Source organism: Heterodontus francisci, chromosome 9, assembly GCF_036365525.1.
Source record: "Heterodontus francisci isolate sHetFra1 chromosome 9, sHetFra1.hap1, whole genome shotgun sequence".
NCBI lineage: Eukaryota > Metazoa > Chordata > Chondrichthyes > Heterodontiformes > Heterodontidae > Heterodontus > Heterodontus francisci.
The window spans coordinates 120,782,784-120,799,485 of NC_090379.1; the positions used below are offsets into that span (position 1 = coordinate 120,782,784).

Consider the following 16,702-nt stretch of genomic DNA (forward strand, 5'->3'; position numbering starts at 1 on the left):
CTAGTTTGCCTGTGGACAGGGTTAACCTGCTCCTAGGTAATGATCTGGCAGGGGTGAAGGTGGCAGCTGCACCCCCCACTGCAGGAGGTCAGAGAGATAGAGCAGTGGCAGGAGACGGTCCCCTGCAATTTTCCTGAATGTGTAGTGGCCATGATCAAACCAGCTCCCCCAGAGGAGACTATTGGCACTGCAGGCAAATGACCATGAGATCTGTCTGTCCAAGACTTTGGAAAATTAGGAGACCCAGGGAATGAATTAAATGGATTTTTCCTAGCTGAGGCTCAGCGAGCAAGAGTTAGCACAGGCTGTCCAGTCTGAAAGTGAAGCAGATGGAGTCCCTGATAGCTACTATTTAAAGAATGAGGTGCTGATGAGGAAATGGAGTTCTCCTCGCAGACCTGAGGGCAAGGAGTGGACAGTAGTTCATCAGTTAGTGGTGCCACAGAGGTACCGGGGAGAAATATTAAGAAGCACCCACGAGACTACAGTAGTTCTAAGATCAAAGCCCGCATAAGACAGCAGTTTGACTGGCCAAAACTCCACCAGGATGTGGCGGAGTACTGCAGGAGTTGCCACACGTGCCAGGTTGAGGGGAAACCCCAACCGACAGTGAAACCTGCACCCCTAAGTCCTGTATCAGTGTCAGGAGGACCCTCCAGCAGAGGGCTGGTGAACTGCAAGGGACCCCTGCCGAGAACAAAAGGGGACAGGCAGGCACATGGCTGGCAAAAGTTTAGAAAGAGAAGGGGAAAATGTGACCAAGAGGGCAGGTTAAAGGTAGTCCAGGAAGAATCCCAGATGAAAACCCCTACCATCCGGTCAACTAACCCAGAAAAATGTGAAGAGCTGGATCCCACATCCTCCTATGTAAATGCAGACTCTAGAAACATCCCACCAGAGTTGCAAACAGCATTTACAGGAACCTGCAGAGACAAACAGAGACCTCCAGGGGGCAGAGAAACTGTGAGGGTGATGCCTCACCTAGTTAAAGTGTCACAGGAGAATGCAGTTAGGTCTGCACAAATACCTGCAGGTAGGAGAGTCCCAGAGAACAAAGGGGAGAGTAACAAAGGATCCTCCCCCACAGAGGAAAATGGAACCACCTATCCCCTGAAGTAAAAAGTCTTCGCATGAATCAGGGCATTCAGGATAGACCTGCACCCCCGCCTCCCACCACCTCTGAGAAAAAGAGAAAATTAAAGCAACCCTGGCACCCAGAAAAGACCATTTTTAATAGGCTTTAAGATTGGTGAATGAATGAGAGAAATGCATGTTCTTCTTTCTGTATCTTATATTTCTCTCAAACTCAGTAACGAAATGCACCATTTTTCTTCAAATTGCGATTTATTCCGCTGGGTGTGGAGGTGTCAGGCAAACCCCCCACCTGCCAAGACTGAGGTACACATGATTTCGCCACATGAACATTAAAACTTAAAATTGCAAGACCCTGACTGGAAGGACATTTGCATAATACTAGCAGTGTTGGAACAAAAGGGACCCAGTCGTTGCTTCCCCAATACACAGAAGAAGTGGTCAGACCAGTTTTAGTCACATGATTAGCTGGCTGTTGAGATTTGAACTTGCAACAAAGGATTTGATCTCAGAAAGCTCCTGGATCCTGGTTTGATAATACCTCTCTCCTGTCTGCCCTCATCTCGCTTTCATCAGCTTTGGAAACCATTGAAGACATGTAAACTCAAAGAGAGAAAAAGTCTCCTATGTGAACAAGGTTTAAAAGGAACACTGGGCCCCAATGAAACGCAAGACCATATCTTCAATCAAGGACTACAGCGAGCTTGAAGCACAGTAACAAGAAATTGCCTCAAACTGTTCTATTTATCTTTTCTTCTGATCTTTTCTGTCCCTATTTGCATGTGTGTATTGTTACAACTGACTGCTCCAGTCAAAGCCCCCAATCTAAGTATATAATTCTGATTGTGGTGGGAGAAATGCACTGTTAATTCATACCCATCACTCCACAGATCTCCTGACATATCATTTTAAACTTTCCAAATTAAAGAAAGACCCAGTCAAATTGTACCATCAATTAACCCCCAAATGAGGCTAACCAAACCAGGTGTCTTTAAATCAACAAATTAACTCTTTAATTAGAAAAACAAAATTCTTAAACACTATGAAGATATAAACAACATTTAAAATGGAAAAGATTAGAGTCCTTGCAAACTTACAGTCCAATGTTGCTTGAAGTCTCCACAGCCGTCCAAAGGGGAAAAAAGGTTCTTCAACAGTAGAACAGTCCGTAGTCTAATTCCAGCAGTAAGTGATGCTTTCCTTCTCCAGCGATGGATTTCAACAATTAACAACTTACAAACACTTTCAATAGAATCAATCTGACTTTAGAGTTTTTGAGGGATAAAAGATTGTCACAGTCTAACTTCCCTTCCTTCAGTTTAAATTATCAAAGATCTCTGTTTTGGTTTGACTTTTTTTTAGAATTTTGAGAGATAATAATAATTAAACAGACTAAATTCTCTTCCTTCAGTTTAAATTGCTGAGAGCTCTTCTTTCAGGTGCGAACACCAGCTGCCTGTATGTTCTGTTAGAACAGACCGTCTTCAACTAAAAAGCCAGTTCAAAAAATAATTGAAACAGTGTATATCTGCTCCTTGGTTCCTGAATGGCTGTTGCCAGGTAACTAGGATGCATTCTTTGAAGCTGGTTGGTTCCCTCTCCATATGCTTATATCCAATGGCAACCAAAATGCACTTTTTCCAACTCCTGAGCCTTGTTGGTTCTTAAAGCAGGACTGATCCTTTGCTGTCTTAAAGACACACCACATATTTCCTGGAGAGAAAAGAAAGGCAGGATCATGACAGTATTGCGTGTGCATGCTAGCATGGGTGTGTGGCACCAGGAGTAATCCAGAGATTACAACCTTTGAGGTCCTGCTTTTAAATCTGCTACCTAGCTCCCTAAATTCTACCTGTCATTGGTATCAATGTGAACCACGACCTCCGACTGTTCACCCTCCCCTTTCAGAATGTCCTGCAACCGCTCTGTGACATCCTTGACCCTAGCACCAGAAAGGCAACATACCATCCTAAAGTCATGTTTGTGGCTACAGAAACACCTATCTTTACCCCTTACGATAGAATCTGCTATCACTATAGCTCTCCCACTCCTTTTCCTCCCCTCCTGTGCAGCTGAGCCACCTGTGGTGCCACAAACCTGGCTCTTGCTGCATTCCCCTGAGAAGCTATCACTCCCAACAGTATCCAAAGTGGAAAATCTGTCAGAGTGGGAGATGGACCCAGGGGACTCCTGCACTACCTGCCTAGTTCTTCTACTCTGCCTGGTGGTTACCCATTCCCTTTCTGCCAGAGCAGTCTTTACCTGCAGTGTGATCACCTCCCTGTATGTGCTATCCACAATGATCTCAGCCTCGCAGATGCTCCACAGTGTCCCCAGCCACTGTTCTTGATCCAAAATGCGGATTTCAAGAAGCTGCAGCTGGAGACACTTCCTGCACACGTGTTCGCCCTGGACACTGGAAGTGTCCCTGACTTCTCACATTGCACAGGAGGAGCACTCCACACTGCTGAGCTGCTCTGCCATGACTTACCCTTAATTTACTCCCTTTAACTACTCAAAAATTGAAGATTATTTACACTAGGGACCTTGATTTCCTAAAAAACACTATTTACTATATAAAAAAACTGTAGACCTTGCCCTTCTCTTTACTTTAGTTACTAACCCAGCTATTGAGTTATTCCCTAACAGCAGTGCCTCACCAACCAATCACCTTGCAGCTTTCCTGTGACGTTACAGTTCACTTTGTTTTCAAATTCTCGCTCTCTCTCCCGGGCTCTTTATGCTCTGCTCTCGCTGTTCCCCACTTGCTGAGTGAACTCTCTCTCTCTCGGGCTCGGGCTCTGCTCTCACTGTTTCCCGCTTTCCGAACTTCTTGAGTGTTGTTGAAGCTGCACCCATCCAGACAAGTGGAGAGTATTCCATCACACTCCTGACTTGTGCCTTGTAGATGGTGGACAGGCATTGGCGAGACAAGTGGCGAGTTACTCACCACAGAATTCCCAGCCCCAGTTCTTGTCATCACAGTATTTATGTGGCTGGTTCAGTTCAGTTTCTGGTCAATGGTAAGCCCCAGGATGTTGATAGTGGGGGATTCAGCGATGGCAATGCAATTGAATGTCAAGGGGAGATGGTTAGATTCTTTCATTTCAGATGGTCATTGCCTGGCACTTGTGTGGCGCGAATGTTACTTTCTGGGCAAATTGCTCCTTCAGATGGGCTGAATGGCCTCATTTTGAGTGGTAACAATTCTGTGAATAACTAACACTGGAGAAAAAGTAATAGGAAAACTATCCGGAGTAAAGACTGACTCATCTCCTGGACCTGATGGCCTGCATCCTCGGGTCTTAAAAGAAGTGGCTGTAAATATAGTGGTTGCATTGGTTGTAATCCTCCAAAATTCCCTAGATTCCAGGAAGATCCCAGCAGATTGGAAAATCACGAATCTAACGTCCTTATTCAAGAAAGGAGGGAGAGAGAAAGCAGGGAACTATAGGCCAGTGAACCTAACATGTCAGTGGTAAAATGCTGGAGAACATTATTAAGGATGAAATAGCAGGACATTTAGAAAATCATAATCCAATCAAGCCAAGGTATCATGGTTATATGAAAGGGAAATCAGATTTGACAAACTTATTCAAGTTGTTTGAGACTGGAACGAGCAGGGTGGATAAAAGGGAACCAGCAAATGTACTATATTGAGATTTCCAAAGGCATTGGATAAGGTGCCACATAAAAGGTTATTACACAAGAAAGGAGCTTATAGTGTTGGGGATAATATTTTAGCTTGATTAGAGGATTGGCTAACTAACAAGAAACAGAGTCAGGGTAGATGTGACATTTTCAGGATGGCAAACTGTAACTCGTTGAGTACCACAGGGATCATAGAAACATAGAAAAATAGGAGCAGGAGTAGGCCATTCGGCCCTTTGAGCCTGCTCCGCCATTCAATACAATCATGGCTGATCATCCAAACTCAGTAACCTGTTCCCGCTTTCTCCCCGTATCCCTTGATCCCATTAGCCCTAAGAACTATATCTAACTCTTTCTTGAATATAGTTAATGATTTGGCCTCAACTGCTTTCCGTGGTAGAGAATTCCACAGGTTCACCACTCTCTGGGTGAAGAAATCTCTCCTCATCTTAATCCTAAATGGCTTACCCCTTATCCTTAGACTGTGACCCCTGGTCCTGGACTCCCCCGCCATTGGGAACATCCTTCCTGCATCTAGTCTGTCCAATCCTGTTAGAATTTTGCAGGTTTCTATGAGATCCCCTCTCATTCTTCTAAACTCTAGCGAATACAAGCCTAATTGACCTAATCTCTCTTCATACGTCAGTCCCGCCATCCCAGGAATCAGTCTGGTGAACCTTCGCTGAACTCCCTCTATAGCAAGAACATCCTTCTTCAGATAAGGAGACCAAAACTGCACACAATATTCCAGGTGTGGTCTCACAAAGGCCCTGTATAATTGCAGCAAGACATTCCTGCTCCTGTGCTCGAGTCCTCTCACTATGAAGGCCAACATACCGTTTGCCTTCTTAACTGCCTGCTGAACCTGCATGCTTACTTTCAGTGACTGGTGCACAAGGCCACCCAGGTCTCACTGCACCTCCCCCTTTCCCAATCTATAATAATCTGCCTTTCTGTTTTTGCCAGTGCTGAGGCCTCAACTATTTACAACCTATATTATTGGCATGGAGAATTACTGTCTATCTATTAAGAAGAAAGTTTATGAGTAACACTAGAACAGATCATTTACTTCTTGGTGCTAATGGGGACGGAACTCTCTGGTAAGCAAAAAAACCTATACATTTCAAAATGCATGACTGTCTAGATACAGCTGCAAAACTGACTTTTTTCCCCCTTCAAGGACGTTAGTACCAGAGTACCTTGACGATGCAGAGAGACCATTCAAGTTCCGATTGAACCATCCAGTACTTTCCTTTCATATAAAAAGTATGTGCTACACCTACAATCATCTTTGTCAGTCGGTTGTGGGTTGAAATCCACATTCAGAGACTTGAGCACAAAATCTAGGCTGATATTCCAGTGCCGTACTGAGGGGATGCTGCACTGTCAGAGGCCCCATCTTTCAGATGACACCTTCAACCAAGACCCCATCTGTCCTCTCAGATGGACACAAATGATCCCATTAAGTTATTTTAAAGAACAGTGATGTTCTTCCCGATGCTGCCAATAGTTATCCCTCAACAACATCACTAAATACGACATAGCCACCTTTTTGGGACTTTGTTGTGTTCAACTTTCCAATGTTGGATGTTCTGAGTATGAAATTTGAACTTCCCCTCTGTGTAATTACTAATAAATGGCAGATTATCCTACCCAGAGTGCAATGTGAGCGTGAATGCGGCCTATAATAGAAACAAGAAATGTTGGAACCACTCAGCAGGTCTGGCAGCAACTGTGGAAAGAGAAGCAGAGTTAACGTTTCGGGTCAGTGACCCTTCTTCGGAACTAGCAAATATTAGAAATGTCAAAGGTTATAAGCAAGTGAGGCGGGGTTGGGGCAAGAGATAACAAAGGAGAAGGTGTAGATTGGACAAGGCCACATAGCTGACCAAAAGGTCATGGAGCAAAGGCAAACAATATGTTAATAGTGTGTTGAAAGACAAAGCATTAGTACAGATAGGGTGTTAACGGACTGAAGATTGAACAGCAGCAAGTACAAACATGAAAAAAACAGTGGGTAAGCAAAATGAACAAACTAAGATGAAATGAAATAAACATTAAAAAAAATTGTAAAAAATGTAAAAAAGAAAAAATAACGAAAAATAAAAGTAAAATGGGGGGCCTGTCATGCTCTGAAATTATTGAACTCAATGTTCAGTCCGGCAGGCTGTAGTGTGCCTAATCAGTAAATGAGATGCTGTTCCTCGAGCTTGCGTTGATGTTCACTGGAACACTGCAGCAAGCCCAGGATAGAGATGTGAGCATGAGAGCATGGGGGAGTGTTGAAATGGCAAGCAACCGGAAGCTCAGGGTCCTGCTTGCGGACTGAGCGGAGGTGTTCTGCAAAGCGGTCACCCAGTCTGCGTTTGGTCTCCCCAATGTAGAGAAGACCACATTGTGAGCAGCGAATACAGTATACTACATTGAAAGAAGTACAAGTAAATTGCTGCTTCACCTGAAAGGAGTGGTGGTGGGGGTAATGGAGGAGTGGACCAGGGTGTCGCGGAGGGAACGATCCCTTCGGAATGCTGACAGGGGAAGGGAGGGGAAGATGCGTTTGGTAGTGGCATCACGCTGGAGGTGGCGGAAATGGCGGAGGATGATCCTTTGGATATGGAGGCTGATGGGGTGGAAAGTGAGGACAAGGGGAACCCTGTCACGGTTCTGGGAGAGAGGGGAAGGGGTGAGGGTAGAGGTGCGGGGAATGGGTCGGACACGGTTGAGGGCCCTGTCAACAACAGTGGGGGGGAATCCTCGGTTGAGGAAAAAGGAGGTCATATCAGAAACACCATCATGGAAGGTAGCATCATCAGAGCAGATGCGTCGGAGACGGAGAAACTGGAAGAATGGAATGGAGTCCTTACAGGAGGTAGGGTGTGAAGAAGTGTAGTCGAGGTAGCTGTGGGAGTCGGTCGGCTTATAATGGATATTAGTAGACAACCTATCCCCAGAGATGGAGACAGAGAAGTCGAGGAAGGGAAGGGAAGTGTCAGAGATGGACCATGTAAAGGTGAGAGAAGGGTGGAAATTGGAAGCAAAGTTGATAACGTTTTCCAGTTCGGGGCGGGAGCAGGAAACGGCACCGATACAGTCATCAATGTACCGGAAAAAGAGTTGGGGGACGGGGTCCTGAGTAGGGTCTCTTGAGGTGCAGAGGTGACATGTACAAGAGGGACATGTTGCATTTGAACTGGAAGGGGACCAATATCCTTGCGGGGAGGTTTGCTAGTACTACTCGGGAGGGTTTAAACTAGTCTTGCAGAAGGTTGGGACCCAAAGTAGTAGACTCTCCGATGAGATAGTTGAGGCAAATGTAGAGGTTAAAGCAAGCAGGTCCAGTAGGCAGGCCGGGCAGGGGCAGGACAGGGAGTGTGGAAGGTCTGGTAGGCTAAACTGCATTTACTTTAATGCAAGAAGCCTTACAGGTAAGGCAGATGAACTCAGAGCATGGATTAGTACATGGGATTGTGATATTATTGCTATTACAGAAACGTGGTTGAGGGATGGGCAGGACTGGCAGCTCAATGTTCCGGGGTACCGTTCCTTCCGGCGTAACAGAGGTGGTGGTAAGAGAGGAGGGGGAGTTGCACTGTTGATTAGGGGGGACATCACGGCAGTACTTAGAGAGGATATCCCAGGGGGAATGTCCAGCGAGGCCATATTGGTAGAACTTTGAAATAAGAAAGGGGTGATCACTTTGATGGGATTATACTATTGGTCCCCCAATAGTCAGAGGGAATTGGAGGAGCATCTTCTTTGACCTCCTTGGCTCGAGAGACAATGGGTAAGCGCCTGGAGGTGGTCAGTGGTTTGTGAAGCAGCGCCTGGAGTGGCTATAAAGGCCAATTCTAGAGTGACAGACTCTTCCACAGGTGCTACAGATAAAATTGGTTGTCGGGGCTGTTACACAGTTGGCTCTCCGTTTGCTCTTCTGTCTTTTTTCCTGCCAACTGCTAAGTCTCTTCAACTCGCCACACTTTAGCCCCGCCTTTATGGCTGTCCGCCAGCTCTGGCGATCACTGGCAACTGACTCCCACAACTTGTGATCAATGTCACAGGACTTCATGTCGCGTTTGCAGACGTCTTTAAAGCAGAGACATGGACGGCCGGTGGGTCTGATACCAGTGACGAGCTCGCTGAACAATGTGTCCTTGGGGATCCTACCATCTTCCATGCGGCTCACATGGCCAAGCCATCTCATGCGGCGCTGGCTCAGTAGGGTGTATAAGCTGGGGATGTTGGCCGCCTCAAGGACTTCTGTGTTGGAGATACGGTCCTGCCACCTGATGCCAAGGATTCTCCAGAGGCAGCGAAGATGGAATGAATTGAGATGTCACTCTTGGCTGACATACGTTGTCCAGACCTCGCTGCCGTAGAGCAAGGTACTGAGGACACAGGCTTGATACACTCGGACTTTTGTGTTCCGTGTCAGTGCGCCATTTTCCCACTCCCTCTTGGCCAGTCTGGACATAGCAGTGGAAGCCTTTCCCATACACTTGTTGATTTCTGCATCGCGAGACAGGTTACTGGTGATAGTTGAGCCTAGGTAGGTGAACTCTTGAACCACTTCCAGAGTGTGGTCGCCGATATTGATGGATGAAGCATTTCTGATGTCCTGTCCCATGATGTTCGTTTTCTTGAGGCTGATGGTTAGGCCAAATTCATTGCAGGCAGCCGCAAACCTGTCGATGAGACTCTGCAGGCACTCTTCAGTGTGAGATGTTAATGCAGCATCGTCAGCAAAGAGGAGTTCCCTGATGAGGACTTTTCATACTTTGGTCTTCGCTCTTAGACGGGCAAGGTTGAACAACCTGATCTTCTTCTGAAGATTTGAACGCATGTGAGAGCAGCAGGAAGAAGAAAATCCCAAACAGTGTAGGTGCGAGAACACAGCCCTGTTTCACGCCACTCAGGATAGGAAAGGGGTCTAATGTGGCGCCACTATGCTGAATTGTGCCTTTCATATGGTCATGGAATGAGGTGATGATACTTAGTAGCTTTGGTGGACATCTGATGTTTTGTAGTAGTGCTGACGAGGTCAAAGGCTTTGGTGAGATCAATGAAAGCAACGTAGAGGGGCATCTGTTGTTCACGGCATTTCTCATGTAGCTGACGAAGGGAGAACAGCATGTCAATGGTGGATCTCTCTGCTCGAAAGCCACACTGTGCCTCAGGTAGACACGCTCAGCCAGCTTCTGGAGCCTGTTTAAAGTGACTCGAGCGAAGACTTTCCCCACTATGCCGAGCAGGGAGATTCCACGGTAGTTGTTGCAGTCACCGCGGTAACCCTTGTTCTTATAGAGGGTGATGATATTGGCATCGTGCATGTCCTATGGTCCCAGCACAGGCAAAGCAGTTCGTACAATGCTGAAAGTATAGCAGGCTTGGCAGTCTTGATTATTTCAGGGGAAATGCCGTCCTTCCCAGGGGCTTTTCCGCTGGCTAGAGAATCAATGGCATCACTGAGTTCCGATTTTGTTGGCTGTGAGTCCAGCTCATCCATGACTGGCAGAGACTGGGCTGCATTGAGGGCAGTCTCAGTGACAACATTTTCTCCGGAGTACAGTTCTAGGTAGTGTTCCACCCAGCGGTCCATTTTCTTGCATTGGTCAGTGATTTAGATTTGAGGGGGGCGATCATCTTGATGGTTGGCCCAAAAGCTCTCTTAATGCCATCATACATTCCTCTGATGTTTACGGTGTCAGAGGCCAGCTGGATATGACTGCATAGGTGTTGCCAGTAGTCATTTGCGTAGCACCTGGCTGTTCTTTGTGCAGCGCTTCTGGCTGCTTCAAGTGCTACGGATGTTAACTTGCTGGGGGCTTTCCTGTAGTTCAGCAGTGCAGTGTGCTTTAAGGCTATGACAGGTTCCAGCTCTTCAAAGTGAGATTGAAACCAGTCTGCATTCCGCTTCACACGTTTGCCATAGGTGGTCATTGCTGAGTCATAGATGGCGTCTCTGATGTGGGCCCACTTGGTCTCTGCATCCCCTGTAGAAGTGTTTTGAAGGGCTTTTTCAAGTGGATTTAGAAACTTGCGTAACAGCTGTGGATGAGAAATTTTGCTAGTATTGATGCGCGGGCGGCGCTTCTGCTTGCAGTGATGCAGCTTCTTTGGTCTGAGTCTAACCTTGCTGCACACCAGGGAGTGGTCGGTGTCGCAGTCTGCACTGTGGAAGCTGCGTGTTATTTGAACACTGTTTAAGGAGGCTCGCCTTGTGACGATGAAGTCCAGCTGGTGCCAACGACGTGATCTTGGGTGCCAGGGTTTAGTGTGAAAGAACGAGTTGGTGATGCAGAGGTTATGATAGATACACAACTCAAGCAGTCTCTGTCCATTCTCATTCATCCTTCCAAGGCCATAGTGCCCAAGGCAGGAGGGCCATAAATCAGAGGGAACTGGAGGAGAATATATGTAGGGAAATCACAGATAGGTGTAGGAATTATAGGATTGTAATAGTAGGCGATTTTAACTTCCCTAATATTGACTGGGACTGCCTTCGTGCTAAGGGATCAGAGGGGGAAGAATTTGTTAAGTGTGTCCAGGATAGTTTTCTGAAGCAGTATGTGGATGGCCCTACTAGAGAAGGGGCTTCACATGAACTCCTCTTCGGAAATGAGGATGGGCATGTGGTTGATGTGTCAGTGGAGGAGCAGTTTGGGACCAGTGACCATAACTCTATTAGCTTCAAGATAGTTATGGAAAAGGATAGGACTGGTCCTTGGGTTCTAAGTCCTAAATTGGGGGAAGGCTAATTTCGATGGCATCAGACAGGAACTCTCAAAAGTTGAATGGGAGAGGCTGTTTACAGGTAAAGGGACGTCTGGCAAGTGGGAGGCTTTTAAAAGTGAGATAGGAAGAGTGCAGGGCCGGCATGTTCCTGTTAGATGGAAGGGCAAGGCTGGCAAGTTTAGGGAACCTTGGTTAACGAGGGATATTGAGGGTCTGGTCAGGACAAAGAAGGAGGCATATGTCAGGTATAGGCAGCTGGGATCGAGCAAGTCCCTCGGGGAGTATAGGGGATGTAGGACTACACTTAAGAAGGAAATTAGGAGGGCGAAAAGGGGCCATGAGATTTCCCTGGCAGATAAGATAAAGGAGAATCCTAAAAGATTCTATAAGTATACTAAGAGTAAAAGGGTAGCTAGGGAGAGAGTAGGTCCCCTTAAGGATCAGTGTGGTAATCTATGTGTGGAGCCACAGGAAATGGGCGAGGTCTTAAACGAATATTTCTCATCCGTATTTACCGTGGAAAAGGTCATGGAAGCTAGTGAGTTCAAGGGAGGGAACAGTGATATCCTGGAGCATATCAACATTACAAAGGAGGAGGTGTTGGAGGTCTTGAAGCGCATTAAGGTGGATAAATCACAGGGCCTGACCAGGTGTATCCTAGGATGCTCTGGGAAGCAAGGGAGGAGATTGCTGGGGCCCTGGCAGAGATTTGTATCATCGTTAGCCACGGGTGAGGTACCGGAAGACTGGAGGATAGCTAATGTTGTGCCTTTATTTAAGAAGGGCAGCAGGGATAAGCCAGGGAACTACAGGCTGGTGATCCTTAAATCAGTGGTGGGAAAGTTATTGGAAGGGACTCTGAGAGACAGGATTTATATGCATCTGGAAAGGCATGGTCTGATTCGGGATAGTCAGCATGGCTTTGTGCATGAGAAATCATGTCTCACAAATTTGATTGAGTTTTTCGAGGAAGTGACCAAGAGGATTGACGAGGGCAGGGCAATGGACGTTGTCTACATGGACTTTAGCAAGGCCTTTGACAAGGTCCTGCATGGTAGGCTGGTCCAGAAGGTTCAAACACATGGGATCCAGGGTGAGCTAGCAAATTGGATACAAAATTGGCTTGGTGATAGGAGGCAGAGGGTGGTAGTGGAGGGTTGTTTTTCAGATTGGAGGCCGGTGACCAGTGGTGTGCCGCAGGGATCTGTGCTGGGCCCTCTGTTGTTTGTCATATATATAAATGACTTGGATGTGAATGTAAGAGGCATGATTAGTAAGTTTGCAGATGACACCAAAATTGGTGGTATAGTGGACAGTGAAGAAAGTTGTCTAAGGTTACAACAGGATATAGATCAACTGGGAAAGTGGGCAAGGGATTGGCAAATGGAATTTAACGTAGACAAGTGCGAAGTGTTGTATTTTGGGAAGTTAAACCAGGGCAGGACATATACAGTGAATGGCAAGGCCCTGGGGAGTGTTGTTGAGCAGAGAGACCTTGGGGTGCAAGTACATAGTTCCCTGAAAGTGGCAACACAGGTAGACAGGGTGGTGAAGGTGTATGGCATGCTTGCCTTCATTGGCCGAGGCATTGAGTACGGGAGTTGGGACGTCATGTTACAGTTGTACATAACGTTGGTTCGGCCGTATTTGGAGTACTGTGTGCAGTTCTGGTCACCGCACTACAGGAAAGATGTTATTAAGCTGGAGAGAGTGCAGAAAAGATTCACAAGGATGTTGCCTGGTTTGGAGGGCTTGAGTTATAAAGAGAGATTGGATAGACTGGGTCTGTTTTCCCTGGAGCGAAGGAGGCTGAGAGGGGACATGATAGAGGTATGTAAAATTATGAGAGGCATAGATAGGGTAGATAGCCAGAGTCTGTTTCCCATGGTAGGGGTGACTAAATCTAGAGGGCATAGATTTAAGGTGAGAGGGATAAGGTTTAAAGGGGATCAAAGGGGTAAATTTTTCACACAAAGAATAGTGGGTATCTGGAATGAGCTGCCTGAGGAGGTGGTGGAGGCAGGAACAGTAGCAACATTTAAGAGGCATCCGGACAGGTACTTGAATGAGCAAGACATAGAGGGATATGGAATTAATGCAGGCAGGTGGGATTAGTGTGGATAGGCATTATGGTCGGTGGGCCGAAGGGCCTGTTTCTATGCTGTACGACTCTATGACTCTATTAGGGGAATAGACAGGCATTTCTGCAGCTGCAGATGTGAATCCAGGATGGTGTGTTGCCTCCCTCAGGACAAAGTACAGCAGGGTGCATGCGTGGCCATCCTGGGCCAGGAAGCAGAGGGAGAGAATGTTGTGAATTTCTATCCTGATCTGACAGTGATGGCTTTTGTAAATTCCTTTTCCAGGGGTTTAGAAAACGGTGGTTTACAAACAGCAAAACTCAAAGCAAGCATCAGATCGACATCTGACAGAGTCACTCAATTCATCAGGACCCGAATATCATCGGCCTTGAAACTTGGAAGAAAAAGGCTTGTCTGTTCTGTCTGTGGGTAAAGATTTCTGGTTGCAGTGTGACTGGAAAAGCACTGAGACACACCAAGCCCTGGTTAGACCACACCTGGAGTACTGTGTTCAGTCCTGGACACACAACTTTGATAGGATATGGAAACCCTGGAGGGAGTGCAGTGTAGATTTACCTGAATGATACCTGGACTCCAAGGGTTAAATTACGAGGAGAGTTTACACAAATGAATCATAGTCATTACAGTACAGAAGGAGGGCATTCAGCTTCCTGATTCCATGCCAGCTCTCTGTAGAGTAATCCAGTCAGTCCCATTCCCCCGCTCTATCCCCGTAGTCCTGCAGGTTTATTTCCCTCAAGTGCCCATTCAATTTAATTTTGAAATCATTCATCATCTCCACTTCTACCACCCTCATAGGCAGTGAGTTCCAGATCATTACCACTTGCTGCAGAAAAAAAGTTCCTCCTCACATCCCTCCTGTATCTCTTTCCCAAAACCTGAATCTTCATCCCCAAGACAATTAGCTAGTGGGAACAGCTTTTCTTTGTCTACCTTACCTAAACCTGTTATAATTTTGAACACCTCGATCAAATCTCCCCTCAATCTCCTTGGCTCCAAGGAGAACAACCCCAGCTTCTCCAACATAACCTTGTGGCTAAATTCACTCATCCCTGGAACCGTTCTGGTAAATCCCCTTTACACCTTCTCAAGGACCCTCACATCCTTCCGAAAGTGTGGTGATCAGAACTGGACAGAAGACCCTAGCTGGGGCCTAACCAGAACTTTATAAAGTTTCAGCATAACTTCCCTGCTTTTGCATTCGATACCTCTATTTATGAAGCCCAAGATCCCAAATGCTTTGGCAGTTACACTCACAATATGTCCTGCCAACTTCAATAATCTATGCACATGAACCCGCAGGTCCCTCTGTCCCTTCACACACTTCAGAACTGTACCATTAAGTGTATATTACCTTTCCCTACCTCTTCTGTCAGAATGCATCACCGTGCTATCAGGGTTGTATTCCCTTGAATTTAAAAGATTAATGGGAGATTTGATTAATTGGAACTGATAGGGTAAATAGAGAGAAGCTATTTCCATTCGTTGAAAAACACAGTACTAGGAGGCATCGTCTAAAACTTAGAGTCTGACCTTTCAATAATCCACCCCTGGGCCCTGTAAACCTGAGCATTAAACGACCCCTGGGACCTGTGCTGATGTTTATAATCCACATGTGCCTTCTACCAATCACCAATCTTGTTCCCTTGGCCCCATATCCCTGTATTCCTTCTCCCTCATAAATGTATTGAGTCTCCCCTTCAACACATCATTGCTATCAGCTTCAACCACTCCACGTGGCAGTGAGTTCCACATTCTCACCACTCTCAGTAGAGAAATTCCTCCTAAGTTCTCTATTTGACCTGTTAATGTCTGTCCCCTTGTTCTGACTCACTGATAATTTTAAAGACCTCTATCAGATCTCCTAGTCTTCTCTTCTCCAGAGAAAGGAGCCCCAGTCTGCTCAGTCTTGCTGGATAGTAATATCCTCTCTGGTGACATCTTTGTAAATCTATTCCGCACTTTCTTCACTGCTTCAATATCCTGTTTTAATACGGAGACCAGAACTGCTCACAGTCCTTCTATATGAGGTTCTCTATAAATTTAACATTCCCTCCCTGCTGTTACATTGTATTCCTCTAGAAAAGAACATCAGCTCTTTCTTTGCTCTCTTATCGACTTGTGTTGCTCCTTTTAGTGATTTATGTGGCTCTGTTCCCAGATCTCTTTGCTCCTCTGCTCCATTTAATTTCTTACATTCTAACCAATAACTGGCCTCCTTATTCCTCCTCCCAAAATGAACCAGCTCACATTTCACTATGTTGAATTTCATTTCCCATTTATCTGTCCAGTCTGACAGCCTGTTTCTGTCTTCCTGGATTTCAGTGCAGTCCTCCACATTATTAGTTCTACCACCCAATTTGGTGTCATCTGCACATTGTGAAATCATCCCTCTAATTCCTGAGTCCAAATGTGGGTAAAGAACAGAAGTCCCATTGTACCTCACGTCATATTTGAAGACCGGGCACTCGGGTTTCTGTATAATTTATTTAATCATTTTGTTCATTGTCTCTCCGGCCCCAATCTCCATGATGGACACAAAAATAATCATTCATTCGACAATTGGACCATTCAATGGCAGATTAATTACCCAGGACTCCCCGTGGGTCAGTATGTCTCCTACTGATGACTACAGGAGCTCAGTGCACTGGTGTGGGATCGGACTGTGCGCTAAGCTTGTGCAGTGTGGGTGGAGATGGACTGAGGGGGGGGGGAAATCAGCCTCGAGGAGTCCATGGGCCATGTATATATTCAGTGTGAGAGGTTACAGTCCCTGTATAGTTACCTGAAGGGGAAGCTCCTCAACTTAGAATCATAGAAATTTACAGCACAGATGGAGGCCATTCGGCCCATTGTGTCGATGCTGGTCGACAAGGAGCCATCCAGCCTAATCCCACTTTACAGCTCTTGGTCTATAGCCTTGTAGGTTCGGGCACTTCAAGTGCATGTCCAAGTACTTTTAAATGTTATGAGGGTTTCTGTCTCTACCACCCTCCCAGGCAGGGAGTTCCAGATCCCACCGGCCTGTGGGTGAAAACATTTCCCCTCGAATCGCCTCTAAACCTCCTACCTCTTACCCTAAAAATATGCCCCCTTGTTATAGACCGCTCAACTAAGGGGAATAG

The 16,702-nt window shown here is 46.2% G+C and overlaps 1 pseudogene; it reads left to right on the forward strand.

Moving 5' to 3' along the window:
• The window catches only part of LOC137373408 (zinc finger protein 721-like), an 80,573-nt pseudogene that overhangs the window by 45,674 nt on the left and 18,197 nt on the right, over positions 1-16,702 (forward strand).